General features: G+C 45.7%; 1 protein-coding gene across 4 annotated transcripts in view; it reads left to right on the forward strand.

The window, feature by feature from the left end:
• The window catches only part of AAE13 (AMP-dependent synthetase and ligase family protein), a 122808-nt gene that overhangs the window by 16515 nt on the left and 88721 nt on the right, over positions 1-17572 (forward strand). The gene's annotated exons all lie outside the window — the stretch shown is intronic.

Here is a 17572-nt window from a genome sequence, read left to right on the forward strand (position 1 = left end):
TTGTGCCCCTTTGATTGGGTTTTCCTAGGCCAAAATACCCCATCCCCTCGCAACAACATGTGAAGATTACATTTTCTCAAATTTTGGGCTTGTTGGCATAATTGGGTCACTTGGGATGCTTTCGTCTTTCATTTAGTTGTAGATGTCCAAGGACATATTGCTAGAATCAAGGGTCTCATGCATTGGTAGCTAGATCTTATCTAGTATGCTGATCCTCTCTATTGGGAGGATTTAGTTCCTTTAGGTATACGGCAACAGGTATATGGCAATCTCCTTTGTTCCATTGCCATGACTTTGCATCTTTTCATGCATGATGGCTTAGAGCCATCCTGCATCTTGTAGTCTTGTAATCCTGTACTTTTTCATAGTTAATACAATTACCTATTATGAAAATGAATGGAGAGAGAGAGAGAGAGAGAGAGAGAGAGAGAGAGAGAGAGAGAGAGAGAGAGAGAGAGATACATGAGATGATCGAGGAAGTTTGAAACTTGAGAGAGAGAGAGAGAGAGAGAGAGAGAGAGGCGCAATGGCTGAACATCGAAGTCTGGTGAGCGACGACTGAACATCGAGGCGCCGCCTGTTGTCCCGTACCTTTCCGCCTGTCTGCGTCGTGCCGCCTTGCCCTCGCCTGGCCCTGCACGCCCTCGCGTCGCCTGCGCTGACGCGGAGTGAAGCCCCCTCTTCCTCGCGCGCTCGCTTCTGCTCGACAGCTGCCCGACGTGACGTCGCCCACCTGCCGGTCCGTTGCTGCTCGCCGCGTACCTGCGCCTCCTCAGTCCCGCCGCCGCCTGCAGTTCCGTTCAGCCCAGACCTTCGTCCTGCCTGCTCCCTGCACCGCCGACGACCCCCCTCGCGCCTGGTTCCTGACGCCCTACGCCTGCCGCCGCCCACGCTTTCTTCGCCTGGCGCCCTGTCTATCGCCGCCTCTGACGCTCGGCTTCATACACCCTGTCCACGGCCGCCCTTGCCGCCCTGTCCCTTGACCTGACGGATCCCTGCCCGGCACCTCAGCCTGTCCCGTCCTGCCGTTGCGACCGACAGGCTCTGTTTCGCCCTTCTGCCCTTGCAAGGTGACAGGTACAGCTCAGCTTTTATTAGCCGTCTTTGCAGAGTACACCCCGGGACTTCTTCATGGGGGATTTTAATGTGTGTGGATTCTTCCCAGTCCACATCGGAGCATTCGGTAATGGACGCGCCCGAAAGTCGTATGTGGCATGAGTTGGCTCTTGCTGTTCTTAAGCAAGATCTCTGGTCCTGGCTACACCCGTCTTCTACAGGGTTTACTTTTCATTCGGCCCAGTATGCGACAACATGGTCGCGACTGGATCGTATGTATATCATGCAGAATGATGATTTTCTTCCCGAGATGCTCGACATCAAAGTGTTGCAGCAATATGCTTTGTCAGACCATTTCCCGCTGCAACTTGAGCTGCTTGCACAACCAATTGCACCTTTCAAGCGATTTCTGGACCGACTCCCTTTGCGCTTCAACTCATCTTACCTGAAGCATGCACTCTTTCAGGGCTATATGCAACAATTGATTGAGAGATTCGTTTTGGATTTCTCTTCTCTGGGCACTGCGTCTTTTGAAAAATTGCTCTCTAATGTGCAGCGGGTCGCTCGGCAGTATGGAATTTATCATGCCTCGCTTTGTCGGCAGCATCGCAAGGCAGCGGAGGATCTGCTGGCTTTGGTTCGTTCTCTGCTGGTGGACACTCCGGATGATGCATTTCTGCTCGCACTGGACATGCGGGTGGCTGATCTTATTAAAGCATTCCAGTTGAAATCATATCAGCAGGCCAAACTGCAACATTTGACAGAAACGTTGCAAGACAGTGCATGTCAGACCCATAAGTTCTTTCGAGCTCTCCATGCCTCTCCTGCTCGAGAAAATATGACCAGACTCGAGGATGCAGAAGGCCACATTATCCTGGATCCACAGACTATTGTGCATATGTGCAGGAATTATTTCCGTGACCTTCTTGGTTCCATCTCTCCACCTTCGGCCCAAACTACTCAGGCCCGTTCGGCTTTTTATGACCAGGTCCGCAATCAGCTTCCGCAGGACATGCAAACTACTATGGAGTCCGATATTTGTGAGGCAGAGGTTATGGACGTCTTGTTACACTTGCCTAAGGATAAAAGCCCGGGGTGGGATGGTCTCACTAACGAGTTCTTTGAAGCTTTTGCTACCCAACTGGTGAAACCATTGCAGGCCTTGTTCCAGCAGGTGTGGGAAACGGGGATCATGCCCTCCTCATGGAAGGAAGGCCTCATTAAACTGCTTCCAAAAGCTCCTTCCCCATCTAAGTTGACACAGTGGCGCCCAATTTCTTTGATGGGTTCAATGTACAAAATCTTCTCCAAAGTAATGGCGAATCGGCTTCATAAGCATCTCCCGGCCATTGTGCACCCTCTACAGTATGGTTTTATTAAGGGCCGAAATATCCTACACAATGTGTTGAATGCTCAACTGGCAATTGATTATGCCAGACATTCCAATCAGGAGGTCGTACTGATTCAACTGGACCTGGAAAAGGCTTTTGACTATCTAGACTGGTCTTTCGTTGCTGAACTTATGTCTGCTATGGGCTTTGGTCCGCGGATGTCTCGTCTCATATACACTATTAGCGCTGCAACGTCTTCGCGGGTCATGCTGAACGGAGGTGTTACTGAGCCATTTGTCCTTGCCCGCTCTGTCAGACAAGGGTGCCCCTTGAGCCCTCTATTTTTTGCCCTTGCAACACATCCAGTTCTTTCGATGTTATCTCATATGGCAGCCTCTTCTCAGTTGGCTGGACTGTCGCTTCCTACAGGACAGCACTTCATTACCCAATCCCTGGCGGATGATACTTTTATGATTTTGCGTGCGGATAGGGATAACCTTCGAAGAGCATTGGATGTCTGGAGCCTCTTTGGTCAGGCGTCCGGCCTTCGCATCAATGCCCTCAAATCAGCCATTCTCAGCTGCACGGAGTCGGATTTGCAGTCCTTGGATTGGCAGGGTCTGGTTGTTCCTCGTGGCTCCATTGTCAGGCACCTTGGGTATCCTTTGGGCGTTGATGTTCCCCCTAAGCAGCTGCTCCAGTGGATTTCACAGAAAATGGTGGCTAAGTTTATGTATTGGAAATCTCAAGCCTGGCCTTTCCATGTCCGCCTCAAAGTGGCCCAGACTATCATGTTGCCAATGCTCATATATTTCTTGCCATTGTTGCCCTGGACTGCTACGACTCTCAATGCTCTTACGCAGTCTATTCGTTTCATGCTATGGAAGAAAGACTCATTGCATGCAGGTATTTCCTGGATCTCGTGGTCGCATGCGTGCACCCCCAAACGCATGGGTGGCGGAGCTATTTTAGATGCCCACACTCACATGCAGGCACTCCGTTGGTCGCTTTTCCGCGCCATGTGCTCGGATCATCATCCATGGGTTGATATAGCCCGTTATTTCCTTGAGGGCCAGGGGCTTCAACATGGCAATACCCAGATCCGGAGTTCTTGGTGGCATGTTCTTAATGCTGATTCGCGGTTCTCCAGTTCTTCTTCATCGTTGCTTACTCATTTGGTGTCTTCCTGGAAACACGTCCTCCAGAAGGCTCAGTGGCACCCAGCGGAGGATCGCTTAGCTACTAACTCTTTTCAATTGGAGTTGTTGGCAGTCTCGCGTTTACTTGCTTGGGAAGGTAAACAGGACCTCAGACCACAATTCAACCGGATGGCCCGTTTGGGTTTGTCTTCAGTGGCGGATGCCACCCTTGCCAGTCGCAATGTGCTTATATCTTTTCGTACAGCCAAGAGGCTTTTTAGGATCCCTCGTGGATACATGCCTTTATGGGAACAGCTTTTGAGGGTGCTCCAGAGCAGACAACCCTTTCCTACCCTTGCTTCGGATCATCCCTGGCAGGATTGGGACCTACAAGGCCGGCTGACTTTAAGCAAAGCTTCTGCTAACCAAGTGTATCATATTCTGATTAAAGATCATCAATGGCTCGTCACCAAAGTGAATGCTTTATGGGTTGCACCACTGCTGTGGAATCCGCCCGCCACCGATTTATTTCTTGCCCCATCGCAAAGAAAGTCTGGTTCTTTTTGTCGGCTGTTTGGCAAGGAGTGGTTGGTTTCACCCTGCGCCCCTTTGATTGGGTTTTCGGGCAGCCCAAATACCCCGCGCCTGCACAGCCACATATGAAGCTCGTGTATCATTTTCTTCGATATTGGGGCTGCTGGCATAACTGGACCATTCGGAATGCTTTTCTTTTTGACTCCGCCTATGATATTCAGCGGCATATTGCGAGGCTTAAGGGCCTCTTGTATTGGCAGTTGGATCTTCTCTGGCATTCTGATTTGCTCTCTAGGGAGGACTTACGTCCCTGGCATAGGGCAATTTCCGCTGCATCTTTGCCATGACGTTGTAACTTGTAGTTCTTAGAATCTCTTCACATGATGACTTAGATTGTCGTCATGTATCTTGTAATCCACTAATCTTGTGCTTTTCGTAATTAATACAATTACCTTTTACGAAAAAAAAAAAAAAGAGAGAGAGATGCATGTCTGTAGCATCATGTGCTGCCTCAGTCCTGGCTCACATCGTGCAGGCTCCCGTCTGGCCTGTTCGTCAACTTCACTCTGGCCCTTGCCATCCTGAGGTTCGTTTTCTGCCCAGCTGGCCCTCTGTCCCAGTTCGCATGTGCACACTGTTGACCTGATCTGTCCCGACTTTCCTGTGGCACCCTGCTGCGTTGACTGCGAGGGTCTGTCTGTGATGACCTGCTTTCATTCCGGGTAAGATTGAGCGAGGGTGATTGTTAAAGGTCTATACAAACAGTATAGCAGAGCATAGATTTGCGCAGAGCAACTAAGGCACAACGGCCTTTAAAAGGAGACAGGTTCAGTTCTGTTTTGTGACAGCTACTCAAGGCTGGAATAAACTGTGTAAAGTGTATTCCTGAGATATGGAGAATTTGCAAGAATCTAATGGTATTGATCTGGCCTTTCTAGACCAGCATATTGGAAATGGGGATGATAAAGATTTGGCAGAATCTGATGGAAATTTGTTAGCTGAGGATGCTGGGCAGTTAATGGAAGGGGACAAGATGGGTAAGATTGTGGTCCTTGATTGCTAGATTTTTCCTTCAGACTCCGGGTATCAAGCATGGGAACACCAGGATTTCTGCCTCATGCTGGCATGTGCTTAATGCTGAATAGCCTATCCATCTGAAGTCTTCTATGTTGTTGAATCATTTGGTCCGCTCCTAGAGATCGGTCCTTGCTAAATCTTCTTGACACCCACCTCCGGAACGGGGGTGGCTAACTTCTTGAGAGCGGAAGTGTTGGCGGTTTTGAAGTTGCTCTTCTGGTAAGGCAAAGAGAAACAAAGGCAGATGTTGAATAGGATGGCGTGCTTGGGACTTGTCACAGTTGTTAATGGTCTTGTACCCATCAATGGGGCTGTTATGTCCTTCAAATCGCCCTGATACTACTTTCATATCCCCCAAGGCTACTGCAATTTGTGGAATGCCATCTCCACCTCTTTACGGACCATGTAGCCTCTCCCCTCTTTCGACTAGGTGGCCCCTTGGCAGGATTGGTTGATTAATGGTAGGCTCCTTTTGGCTTGTGCTTCTGTGAATCAAATATTTCTTTTGTTTATTCGTGATAAGGACTGGCTTATCGAGAAAGGCAATACCACAAGGGTCTCAAGAAAGGCCAAGTGTGGTGGAAAATGTGGTGATGACATGCTAGCTTAATAAAACACATTTTTGATCCAAGGTTTTCATTTCCCGAATGTTGATTTGTGCGCTTCCCCTTGCCTTGGTACTCTCCAAGTAAAGGATTTCCAATGGTTGTTACTTTTTTTTGTTAGACGTGAGTCGAAACCCCCTGCCATTGGTTCCTTACTTGCCTAGTTGTGAGGAAGGTTTGGTCACTACTATCGGCCATTTGGTTACGCGTGGTTGGGCTACCGATGCTTCCAAAGGACTAGGTCTTTGGACATCCCAAGTTTGTGGATCTTGTGCATGCGGATATGAAAGTGCTCTTTCCTTTTTCTTACACTTTTAGGGTTGTTGGTATATATGGACCATGAGGAATGCATTCATCTTTGATGCTTCATCAGGTGTGTAGAGTCATATAGCAAGCTTGAAAGGGCTTCTTCATTGGCAGCTAGACTTGATCAAGTTAGCATATATTCTCCCTATACATGATCTACTTACTTGGCACATTGCAATTTCTTTTGCCCCCGTTTTGTCACTTTGGTTCCTTCGTACCTTCACTCTGATGCCTCTGATTTTATGCACAATGGCCTAGAGCCATCCTGTATCTTGTAATCTTATACTTTTTTTCCTAATTAATACAATTATCTCTTATGTGTGTGTGAGAGAGAGAGAGAGAGAGAGAGAGAGAGAGAGAGAGAGAGAGAGATTGGCTTGGGCATCCATGGTCATGTGGCCCATGTTATGGCAAATCTCCTCTATGGTTTCAGCTAATCTAGTTCTTCTTGACATTGTTGCTCCCTGGTTGGATATTGTTCGCTCCACACTAGTTGTCCTTTTTGTGTGATATTTGTGTGTTAGAGTCCTGATAGCCTTTCGCCTTGATTTGTGTATGTTTTGTTTTTCTTAGTTGACTTGATGGTCTGATGTAAACATTGCTACTTAATTCAATTATCTTCACGAAAAAAAAAGAGAGAGAGATTGGCTAGTTAAGCACATAGGTTTTGTCTGGGGGTATTGATGCATGGCCTATTTTTAGGGATAATGGATGTGCCTTGTCTCGACAATATGGCATTCAACATGCTTGTGTTTTTCGTACTGAAATGCAGTATTTGTACTCTTTGTTGGGACATTCGCTTAGTATGCAACAAGTTGGGGACAACTTTGATTACTTGGCAACATGTTCCGAATGGCAGAAATGCAGAGTTCAAGCTCTACAAGAGGAAGAATATGCTAAGTTCAAATTAGTGGCTTTTTTGGATGCTTTGTACGATAATAATTGTCAAACTCATTACCTTTTTGCTGGTCTACATCAGAAATATGATCGGGAGAATATTGTGCAAGTGATGAACAAGCGAGGGGAAATGGTTATTGAGCCCACATCCATCATTTAGATGTGCCTTGAATACTAAAGATCCTTGTTGGGTCCACAAGAAGTTCTTTTTGATTCCGTTCTTTTTGCTCGTAGTAGATACATTTGTGACTTGATTCGAAATTAGGTCAAGCTTGAATGGAGGGAATTGATGGAAGCAAATATCATGGAGGAAGAAGTGGAGAAAGTGCTATGCCATTTACCTCGTAGAAAAATCCTGAGTTGGGATGGCCTCCCTAATGAGCTATTTTCAGCCAAAGTGGAAAATGCTTGCCTTTGCTAGCACATCTGGAGACCTAGATCAACGCCTGTAGATTGGAAAATTGCAGTTATTTGTCTACCACCCAAGGTTTCTTTTCCATCCACTTAAAAACGATGAAGGCTCATTACTGTTATGGATTCATTATATAAAATCCTTTCCAAAGTCATTGCCAACAGATTGCAGAAAGTGTTTCAATAGTGGATTCATTCCTGTCAGTATGGGTTCATTAAGGGATAGAACATCATGCAAAATATTTTGAATGTTCAAATGGGGATTGGTTATGGCCAACAGGTAATTATGATCGAGTTAGATATTGACAAGGCGTTTGATCTTGTTAGTTGTTCTTTCATGCAGCAATCGATGTCTACCATAGGTTGTGGTTCCCACATGGGCTCTCTTATTGTTGACACTATGAGTTAGGATGTAGTGGCACATGTTGCGCTTAATGGGGAAGTTACATACGAGATTGCTTTATCTTGTTCTCTTCATCAAGGATGCCCTCTCAGTCCTTTATTTTTTGCATTGGTCACTTACCCCATGCTTTCTTTGTTGGATCGGTTGGCCAAGGGTGGGGAGATTGTTGGTTTATCTCTTCCCAATGGTTCTCAACTTTTGGGTCAATCTTTAGCAAATGATTCCTTTATATTTCTTAAGGCTGATCGAACTAATGTCAATTGGACAATGAGAGTTTGGAGTCTGTTTGGTTTGGTGTCAGGCCTTCATATTAATGCTCAAAAGTCAACATGGATCTCTTGTATGGAGACAAATTTGCAAGAATTGGACTAGTAGGGAGCTGTTGTTTCCAAAGGAGATAGTATGCGGAACTTGAGATATCCCATTGGTGTGGAAGTCGCTCCTTCTTGAGCATTGCTTGATTGGATGTCCTCTAGAATTCATGATCTCATTCATCCACGTCAATACGGTTTCATTAAAGGTTGGAATATAATGCACAACATTTTGAATGTCCAGCTGGGAATCGATCATGCCAAAGCTTCTAACCAGCAGGTTGTTATGCTTCAACTGGATATTGAGAAGGCATTTGATCATGTTAGTTGGTCATTTTTATGGCAATTGATGTCTACAATGGGTTTTGAGCCGCGTATGATTTCTCTAGTTGATACCATCAGTCAGGGTGCTGTGGTCCATATTGCTCTTAATGGAGGGATTACGGAGGAAATCACCTTATCTCAGTCTCTTCGGCAAGGCTGTTCACTAAGTCCCTTGCTGTTTGCTTTGGTAACTCACCTGATGCTCTCATTATTGGATAAGTTGGTAGCTCAAGGTGAGATAGTTGGCTTATCTCTTCCTCGCGGTGATCAGTTGGTGGGTCAATCTTTGGCAGGTGATTCCTTTGTCGTTCCTCAAGGCGGATCATATTAATGTCAATCGGGCAATGGTGGCCTGGAACCTTTTTGCTTTGGCATCAGGTCTTCACATTAATACTCAAAAATCCACCCTTCTCTCCTGTACGGAGAATGATCTGCAAGCCTTGGGATGGAATGGAATTGTGATCCCGAGGGGCAATATAACCAGACACTTGGGATATCCTATTGGGGTGGAGGTTGCTCCCCATGTCTTGTTGGATTGGATGGCATCCCGAATTCATGACAGGTTCATGTATTGGAAATCTCAGAGCTGGCCTCTACATGTTAGGCTAAAAGTGGCTCAATGCATTATGATCAGTATGATTTCGTTCTTTCTGCCATTGCTGCCTTGGACTAAGAAGTCCCTTTTGGATTCGGTCAAGCGTATTAGATTTATGCTATGGAAAAAGAAAGGCAATCGTTTGGGGTAGGTATGGATCTCCTGGCAGCATGTGACCACTTTGAAAAGGATGGGGGGTGCAGCTTTGTTGGATGTTAATTTGCATATGGCCGCTTTGAGGCCGTCCCTTTTGTAGAGTCTATGTATTCAGTGTCATCCTTGGTCAGATATTGCCAAATTCTTCATAGAAAAGATTAGCATCTCTCATGGAAGCACAATTATTCATGCTTCCTGGTGGCATGTGCTTAATTTTACGAGGCCTATAAAGGTCTCCTAGTTTTTTCTCCTTTCTCATTTAATTGCTTCCTAGCAAGAGATGCTTCGTTTTGCAATCTGGCGTCCTCTGGATATTCGTAAGGAGCAAAATTCACTACAAGGAGAAATACTAGCTTCCTCAAGGTTGTTGGATTGGTCACAGAAAGATTTGCAGTGAGATAGGTTTAATCGGATGGCTAGGTTAGGGTTGAAGATTGTCTGTGATGGTGTTATTCCTGGGCAGCCCTGCCTTTATTCTTTTAGGCATATTCGTTAGTACTTAAGGGTGCCTCGTGGATACAGGGACATTTGGTCGTCAATATAAAACTATCTTCAGAGGTTCTCTCCTTTGCTTACATTACAGCCATTGCATCCATGGCGTGATTGGAAGTTTGTGCTTCCTGACGACTTTTAGAAAAGGTTGGCTAATCAGATATATCATCAGATGGTGGAAGCTAAAAGATGGGTCATGGGGAAGGTTAATAAGCTCTGGCATCTCAAGGATAGCAAAAAGAAGTGGTGGGAAAAATTTATCCAGCTTTGGAAGTCTAAGGTTCCGTATCAAGGTAAAGTGTTCATGTGGAGGCTGCTCATTGGGGTCTTTCAACAGGAGAAGTGCTCCGTGCCCGAAAGATCTCTGCTGGGCGTTGCGTTTTCTGTACTACATGCGATGAGATATTGCTTCACCTCTTTGTCTCTTGCCTTGTTGTGCGACAGATCTGGAATCTCATTTCCCATGTGTGGTTCTCGATGACCTGGCACTGTATATAAGTTTGTTCATGGATTATGGGAAATATGTCCTCTATGCCCCCTTTGCCTTTAGATTGTTCGTGCCTATTCCATTTTCTTAGATGGACAGCCCTGTGGCACATATGGCGTACTCGCAATGCCTTTATTTTTGATTCGGCATCGGGCATCCATGGGCAGGTGGCCTGTGTGTGTGGATTGGTGTTATGGCGAATCACTTCTATGATGTCAGCTGACCTGGTCCTTCCGGATATTGCTACTCCCTGGCTGGCGATTGTTTGCTCTACTCTAGCTGTTCTTTCTGTGTGATTTATTAGAATTGGTTATGTAATAGGTTGTTCTGGGAGCTTGCACGCCTCATGTAAAATTCTACAGAGAGAGTGTGAGAGAGACTGAGTATGCTGACTTGATGGTCTGATGTAATAGAATGTGAGGGATATAGAGAGAATGTTGACCTCTTGGTCTCATGTAAATATTTACTAAATTCAATTATCTTCACGAAGAGAGAATGGGACAATCAAATGTATCCTTATTCTCTCTGTGACCATTCTCCTAGTACTTTGCCAGACAATCTCTCTACCCTCTCTAATCCTTGAGGCTTCATCGTCATGCCTAACAAAGCAATGTAATAATCTGTGGCCATCTGACCAACCTCTTGTGGCCCTTAGGCAAGGGATCCATCTGCTCTTCTAAGTCACCTAACACCTTGTCTAGAGTGTCTAGGACTTGTGGTGCGAAAGAATTTTTGCGAAAGAATTTTTTGTTCAGCCTATCTCCTACTTGTGTCTGGAAAGAGCCCCCCACATGGTACTTATATTGTGATTTAGCCTCCTTCATAGCAGCTATTTCCGCTTTGGCTGCATACATCCTCTGTGATACCCACCTACATCCTTGTTGTCTTTCCTTCTCCCTTTGTAAGTGCTGCCAATGAGGCTCTAGTAGCTCTCTCTTTCTCTAAGATTGCACACACTCTCTCAGATTGCAAACACTCTCTCAGACTGACATGAATGTAGACACTCTGAATGTACTGTGGGAGCAGTGGCGAATGCAGACACTCTCTCAGATTGCAGACACTCTCTCAGACTGACATGAATGCAGACACTGTGAATGCACTGAGATTGCAGATGTACTCAGACTGATGTGAACCTTGCATGCTGTGTGGACTGGAGACCTGCGTGATTTCAGACTGACACACATTAACATTTCATGCTACAGTGACAGTTTATGTGAGATTGATAGTTCTATGCTACATTGAGAGTTCATGCTACAGTCATATCTTATGATGCAGTCACATTGACAGTCTATGATATACTGACAGTTCATGCTAGAGTGATAGTTTATGTTACTGGTTTACTACTCTACTCAGACTGTAAACAGTTTTATGCTATAGCGCATACTATAATCATGATGGAAGAAACTGACAATGAAGGAATCACAAAACCAACCATGGAGACAATGTTTCATACACCGCCAAAGAACACAAGATACAAAACCTATGGGCGTAAAATCCGAGATTGGAATGTCTCTCCAGGGTCGAGTAGATATGGGAAGACATCCCGCAAAATTAATGAAACACTATATGAGGAGATGTTGACCATACTCCGTGCTGAAATACGTACCATGAGGAAGGAAATGGAAAAGGACATACAAGAGCGGGTTCGAGCTGAAATGATGGAAGAACTAAAAAAGGAGATGCAACAAACATTGGATGCATGCATGGCAGAGAAAGACTCATTGATCTCTAATCTACAAGAAGAACTAGAGAAATGCAAAAAGAAACTGGACGCACAAAAGGAACCACAAACCACACCAGAACTACAAAAAGAAATGGATGTTTTAAAAAAGGATATGCACACCTATGCAAGTGTGGTGGAAGGCATCCAAAAGAAAATGGAGAATGTTGAGAATACGGTCAAAGAAAATGCAGAATGGATAGATGTGGCAAAAAAGAACAAACGAATGCATGGCAACAAAGTGGAAGTTATGAATGCCACCTTGGAAGAAGAGGCAAAAAGACGGGCACGTGCACTCCACGTAAGAGTGGTTGGACTAGATGAGAAAAGCTCCCCAATTGAAGATGCTACAGCTCTTGCCACCAAAATTGGGGCTATAGATGTACCCATCATTGGGGCTTGGCGAGTCGGGAAAGCTGACACAAAAACAAAAGTCCTCATCTTGAAGTTTGGAGACCTGGAAAAGAAGAGAGCCTCTCTCTCCAAAAGGATCGCTCTCAAAGGAGAAAAGATCTACCTAGATGAAGACCTCACACGAGCCCAGTTAGCCCACAGGAGGGAAAATATGCCACGTGTTCTAGAGGCACGGAAAGCAGGTAAATGGGCTGTATACAGAGTTGGAAGAGTCATCATCACAGAGAAAAGAACGGCATGACGGTGCGCGGCCTATGAGACCCTGAAGTTCACACTGTGGAATTGCAATGGCTCCCTTAAGACAGATGTAGGCTATTTTGAGGATACTTTCAAAGGGATAGACATTGCTATGTATACTGAGACTCATCAATGTAAAGACAGCCATCTACCTGATGTATATGGATATAGATGGGAAAGTGTATATCGCCCTCAGCCTAGACGGCCTGGAGGGACGAGGGGATCAGGAGGTGTGGCAATTCTATTTAGAGAAGAGCTCCGAGATATAGTCCAAGTGGTACATAGAGATGTAGAGACAAGATACATGTGGATCAGGTTGCGTACAAGTAGAACTCGAGACATGTATATTGCCATATGCTATTTTTCCCCTGCATACTCTAAGTTTGCCCCTAAAGAGGCATCCCCGTATATACCACTATATGAGGACATAATGGGATACATGAGAATTGGGGATGTTCTACTAGCAGGAGACTTTAATGCACGCACAGGAAACAACCAATCTGCTTTCTTTGACACTAGTGATGAGATGTTTAGAGATATTGCATTAGATGAAGTGGGATTAGTTAGATCAGCCCAAGATAGAGAGATAACAGAATATGGAACACACCTACTGGCATTGGGAAGTGCACATGGTTTGGCCATCCTTAACGGGCTACCACAGTGGCCAAGATCTAATGGCTTCACATGTTGGAATAACAAGAAAGGGTCAAGCACAGTGGACTATTTGATTGGATCACCCAACTTGCTACCTGACATAAAAAGCTTTGAAATCTCAAATAGACCAATTGGATTAGTAGCAGACCATGCTATTCTAGCTTTCACAATGCAATATGGGCATATACACGAAGCACAGTCACACATACCAAAATTACCATGCTATGATTTTGTGGAAGCGACCTCACACATATACAGCACTACTGTGCGAGATGCATTGAGGGAGCTAGACACACAGGCCTCTCTGGATGAGTTTACAGGACAGTTGGCCGAGATAATACACGCTTCAGCAGCATACGCTTTCCCACACACTACACCGTCAGATAAACCTCCACGAGGTAATGCCCCACAGAATGGCTGGTATGATGATGAGTGTAGAGAGACACGGGCACGTTTTTAGCGAGAGATGGCACTTGGCATATGTACACATAAGCATGCTCGAACACTCTTCAGACGGTTGGTATGCAAAAAGAAGCAGGAATACCTGAGCAGACTAGAAACAGAAATGTATTCCATGTTCTTGGGGCAGGACAACAAGAGAACATGGAAAAAGATGCACGAGAACCAGCCACCCCTACAAATTACTAGACTGGATGATTGGCAGGGATATGCTTGCACACTCTATGATATTCCTGGCCAAGAACCTATGCCACTCCCCTCAACCTCAAGACCAGCAAATTGCAGATTTTTCACAGAAAAAAAAGTGAGGAATGCCATATGGAAACTGAAAAATGGAAGAGCCCAAGATCATGAGGGTTTAGTGGCTGAACACTTCACGCATGCTTGTGATATTCTGGCACCAATGCTGGCTCACATCTTTAATAGGGCAGTTTGTGAGGGATTTCCAACCTGTTGGTCAGACCATATTATTGTGCTGCTCTTTAAGAGTGGAGACCCCGCGCTACCTAGTAACTACTGTACTATCATGATTGGACACATGCTGGCCAAGATATATGGCTCTATCGTGGAACAAGCATTGAGTGAATGGGCCGAGATGCATGGCCTGAGATCAATGTTTTGCATTCTTCCCACTGTACCTCTACAGGCACATCAATGTTTTGTACGATCAAAACGCCTCAGCCATGCAGAGATACACCTCCCTAGAGAACAGACATATCATTGATGGAGAGTTTTCCTTTCTCTACTCTCACTTTCAGATCACTGACATGTTTCCCTTTTATAGGACACTATTTCATTCTTTTTCAGTCTTATAGGCATGTTTTTCATCTTTTTCTCGTTCCAGATGAGAAACACACCATCATTGTATGTACTGCTTGGGTCTCATAGGCCACATTGGCCTTTTAGAGACGTTAATATACTCTCTCTCTCTCTCTCTCTCTCTCTCTCTCTCTCTCTCTCTAAGATAGCTTCCCTCTTGCTCCTAGCCTTCTCCTTAAGAAAGGAGATCAAGTCTTGCAAACTCTCATCCAAGTCTCTAGCTGCTCTGCCCGCTGAAAATGCCTTGGCCCTTCAAATCCTGGTGATATCCTCCCTCAATTCCTCATCATAATACAAGTGTAAAGGAATTCTGATGCTGGTAGCTGTTCCTATGCCTTCCTCCATAAGAACCAATAGTATTGGTGTGGGTTTGATGAAGTGGTTCTTGGAACAATATTGACCAGACCCCCCTTGTCACAAGCCCAGTCATCTATATAAAATCTGTCCAACTGGCAGAAGATCCTAGCATGAGCTGTCCTATTTCTTCTGGAGAACTGCAAATAATCTATAAATTTGTCAAACCGTGCCATGAACCAAGGGTTCTGTCCTTTGATATGAAAGATAAAACCCCTCCAAGCTGCTTGCTCTCCTCTTATGATAGTGTCTATGCATCTGCCTCTTCTATCCTCGAATTCCTCGACCATATTAAAATCCCCACCTACAATCCAGTGGTTATCATGAGGTAGAGATTGACTAAGCGTATTCTAGAAAAGTGTTCTCTCCCTCTGTCTATTAGGGGCATATATGACCAACAAACATATTAACACCTTCTCCACTGTCACAGATATCATAAGTGCTCTCCCTGCCATAAGGATGCCCCAATCTTGTACTACATGAAGCCAATGCTCACCAAGTCAAACCTTTCTTATCATTGCAATTCCTGCAATCTTGTGAAGAGAAGGGAACTCAATGGGGTCTAAAGAATCATCTGAATCTGTGCCAAACTCTTCCTCGCTCCCTCCCTCCCCGCCTCTAATGAGTAATTGGATCCACCCCTCTTTCCATGAGAATCTCTCCCTCTTGCTGAGCATCAGGGACTTGAGCAACAAACTGCTCAGTGGAGACCTCAACTACGGGATCCATCTCAAGTGGTCGAAGTGTGTCCATCACTGCCTCACAGGGCTGGGGTTTGTGAGCTAGTTGCTCCATTCCACATGGGGGAGTCATTGCTGCTCCAGTTGCTGGTGATACCACAGGTGGCTGAACCTCTATTTCCTGCGGCCTGTGAGAGGGAACCTCATGTACAGTTGTCTTTGTTGCCTTAGGTGGTGCAATCAGATTCCTGTGTGCAGCAGGTGTGGGAACTATCCATTGTTTCTCGGCCTGCTACTCTCGCCCCCCTCTCTCTTTTTGTCTCTGTCTCTGGCTCCTTTTTCTAGTGGCTCATCTCCTTTGCGGCTCCCTCTCACTTCTCTTGCAAGGCAAGGGGCCTCCCCCTTCATCCTTTCAATCCCAAAAGGAGTTCAGGTGGGGGTAGTATTTTGTCTCCTTTGCTCCATCCTAGGGCAGCACAGTCTGTTGCAAGGTAGCCTACCATCCTGCAAGTGAAGCACTATCCTAGGAGACCAGTGTAATATATCGTCTGAATCATACATCATTCGTGCACTGATGGAATCTTGATGGCTTGAGGAAGGGAGTCCAATGTTGAAGTAGAGATCATAACTCTGACTGGTGGGTGCTGAGGTTGTCCCTCCACCACTGCCTCTATGAAGGTCCTGTCCTACTGAATGGCATGCCCAAAATCTCTACCAATTCGGGCTATATGAGGCAATAAATACTTGTTGAGGCTAGGGAGGTGTACCATGATAGCTGTGCCATCTCCGAGCATGGAGTAATCCTTGCTCTCAATCCATCTATCAAAGAAGGCAGGTGCACTTCTGATGTCTAATGGGCTAGTAGCAAGTGCCGCTATAGATTTCTCTGGTGTGCTAAAGCTGACCCTGAAGCACCCTTTCCCCAATGGGGTTACCTTTGTGACTCTCGTTAGAGTACCTGTGAGAGTGCCTGTATCATGTCTTTCAATGGGTGCATTAGTGGTCAGTCACCTACCAATTGGCACGCCAGAGATGACACCTCCAAGGCTGCCACTCTATCTCTAATGTTGAGCTCTGTGTCAGGATCGAACCTGATCTGTGGGATAGTATTGGCTGTGGGAGCTATGGGGCCTACACTGGAGTCCCAAAGGTGGAGGATGGACCAGCTCTATTGTCTCATGGATCAAGTTTTCTCCTTCTGGCTGCTGTGTGGGATCTTGTGATACTGAATTTTTGGCGCTCTGCTGATCCTATGGTAAATCTTGTGAGGAGGAAATGAGTGATGTGGAAAGGGCAGCCATTGTTTGGAATAGTGCTGCTAGGGCGGAGGGAGTAGAGGCCATGGGTTCAGCAAAGCAGGTAATAATCTTCTCTCTGCATGTAGGCCTGAAACCCTACCTGTAGCATATAATTTTGGGAAGCTGAGACGGTGCCATGGCCAGTGAGGTAGCAGGCCCTCAGCTTGAGCAACCCTGCCTGCTTTTGACAAGCAGCCCCCTTGCTTTGTCCAAATGTTACATGGAGAAAATTTGACTGCCACCGTTGTGTGCTGACCTTGGAGAGTTGATGTGGCACCTGGAATGGACTGGTGGGCAAGGCTGTCCTAGTATGATCATGACCTGCAGAACTGCAGTCCAGGGGTGCAGTCCTAGTGTGTCGTGTGATGCACAGGTTACAGACCAGTGTAACCAGTTGGAGTGGAATGGGACAGTGACCTCAGTGATGGCAGTGACCTACGTGATCAGTCACTACCATAGTTCCGTCTGTCTTGCTCCTAGCTCTCAGTGATCAGTCACGACCATAGCTCAGAACCTCAGTTCCGTCCGTCTTGCTCCTATGGTTCAGAGTTTTGCGTTTCTCAATGGGAATTGAAATTCCAGTGTCTACAAAGTTCCATAAAGATTCTGCAATACCCAATTTATTTCTTGTTTTTTGGTGACTCTTCGTTTAGAAAAGCTCAAGTTACTTGAAGTCTCTATAGCATTCTTGTAACCTAAATGTACCACACCCACATATATATTTATGTAATGCACCAAAGTGTTCACTGTTCTTGAATGTTGTGACATTGCCATGGAGAGAGATATGAGCAGAGCTATCAATGGTGAAAGTTG

Source organism: Lygodium microphyllum, chromosome 30 (genome assembly GCF_053477565.2).
Source record: "Lygodium microphyllum isolate KBCC chromosome 30, Lygodium_microphyllum_v1.1.10, whole genome shotgun sequence".
Taxonomy (NCBI): Eukaryota; Viridiplantae; Streptophyta; class Polypodiopsida; order Schizaeales; family Lygodiaceae; genus Lygodium; species Lygodium microphyllum.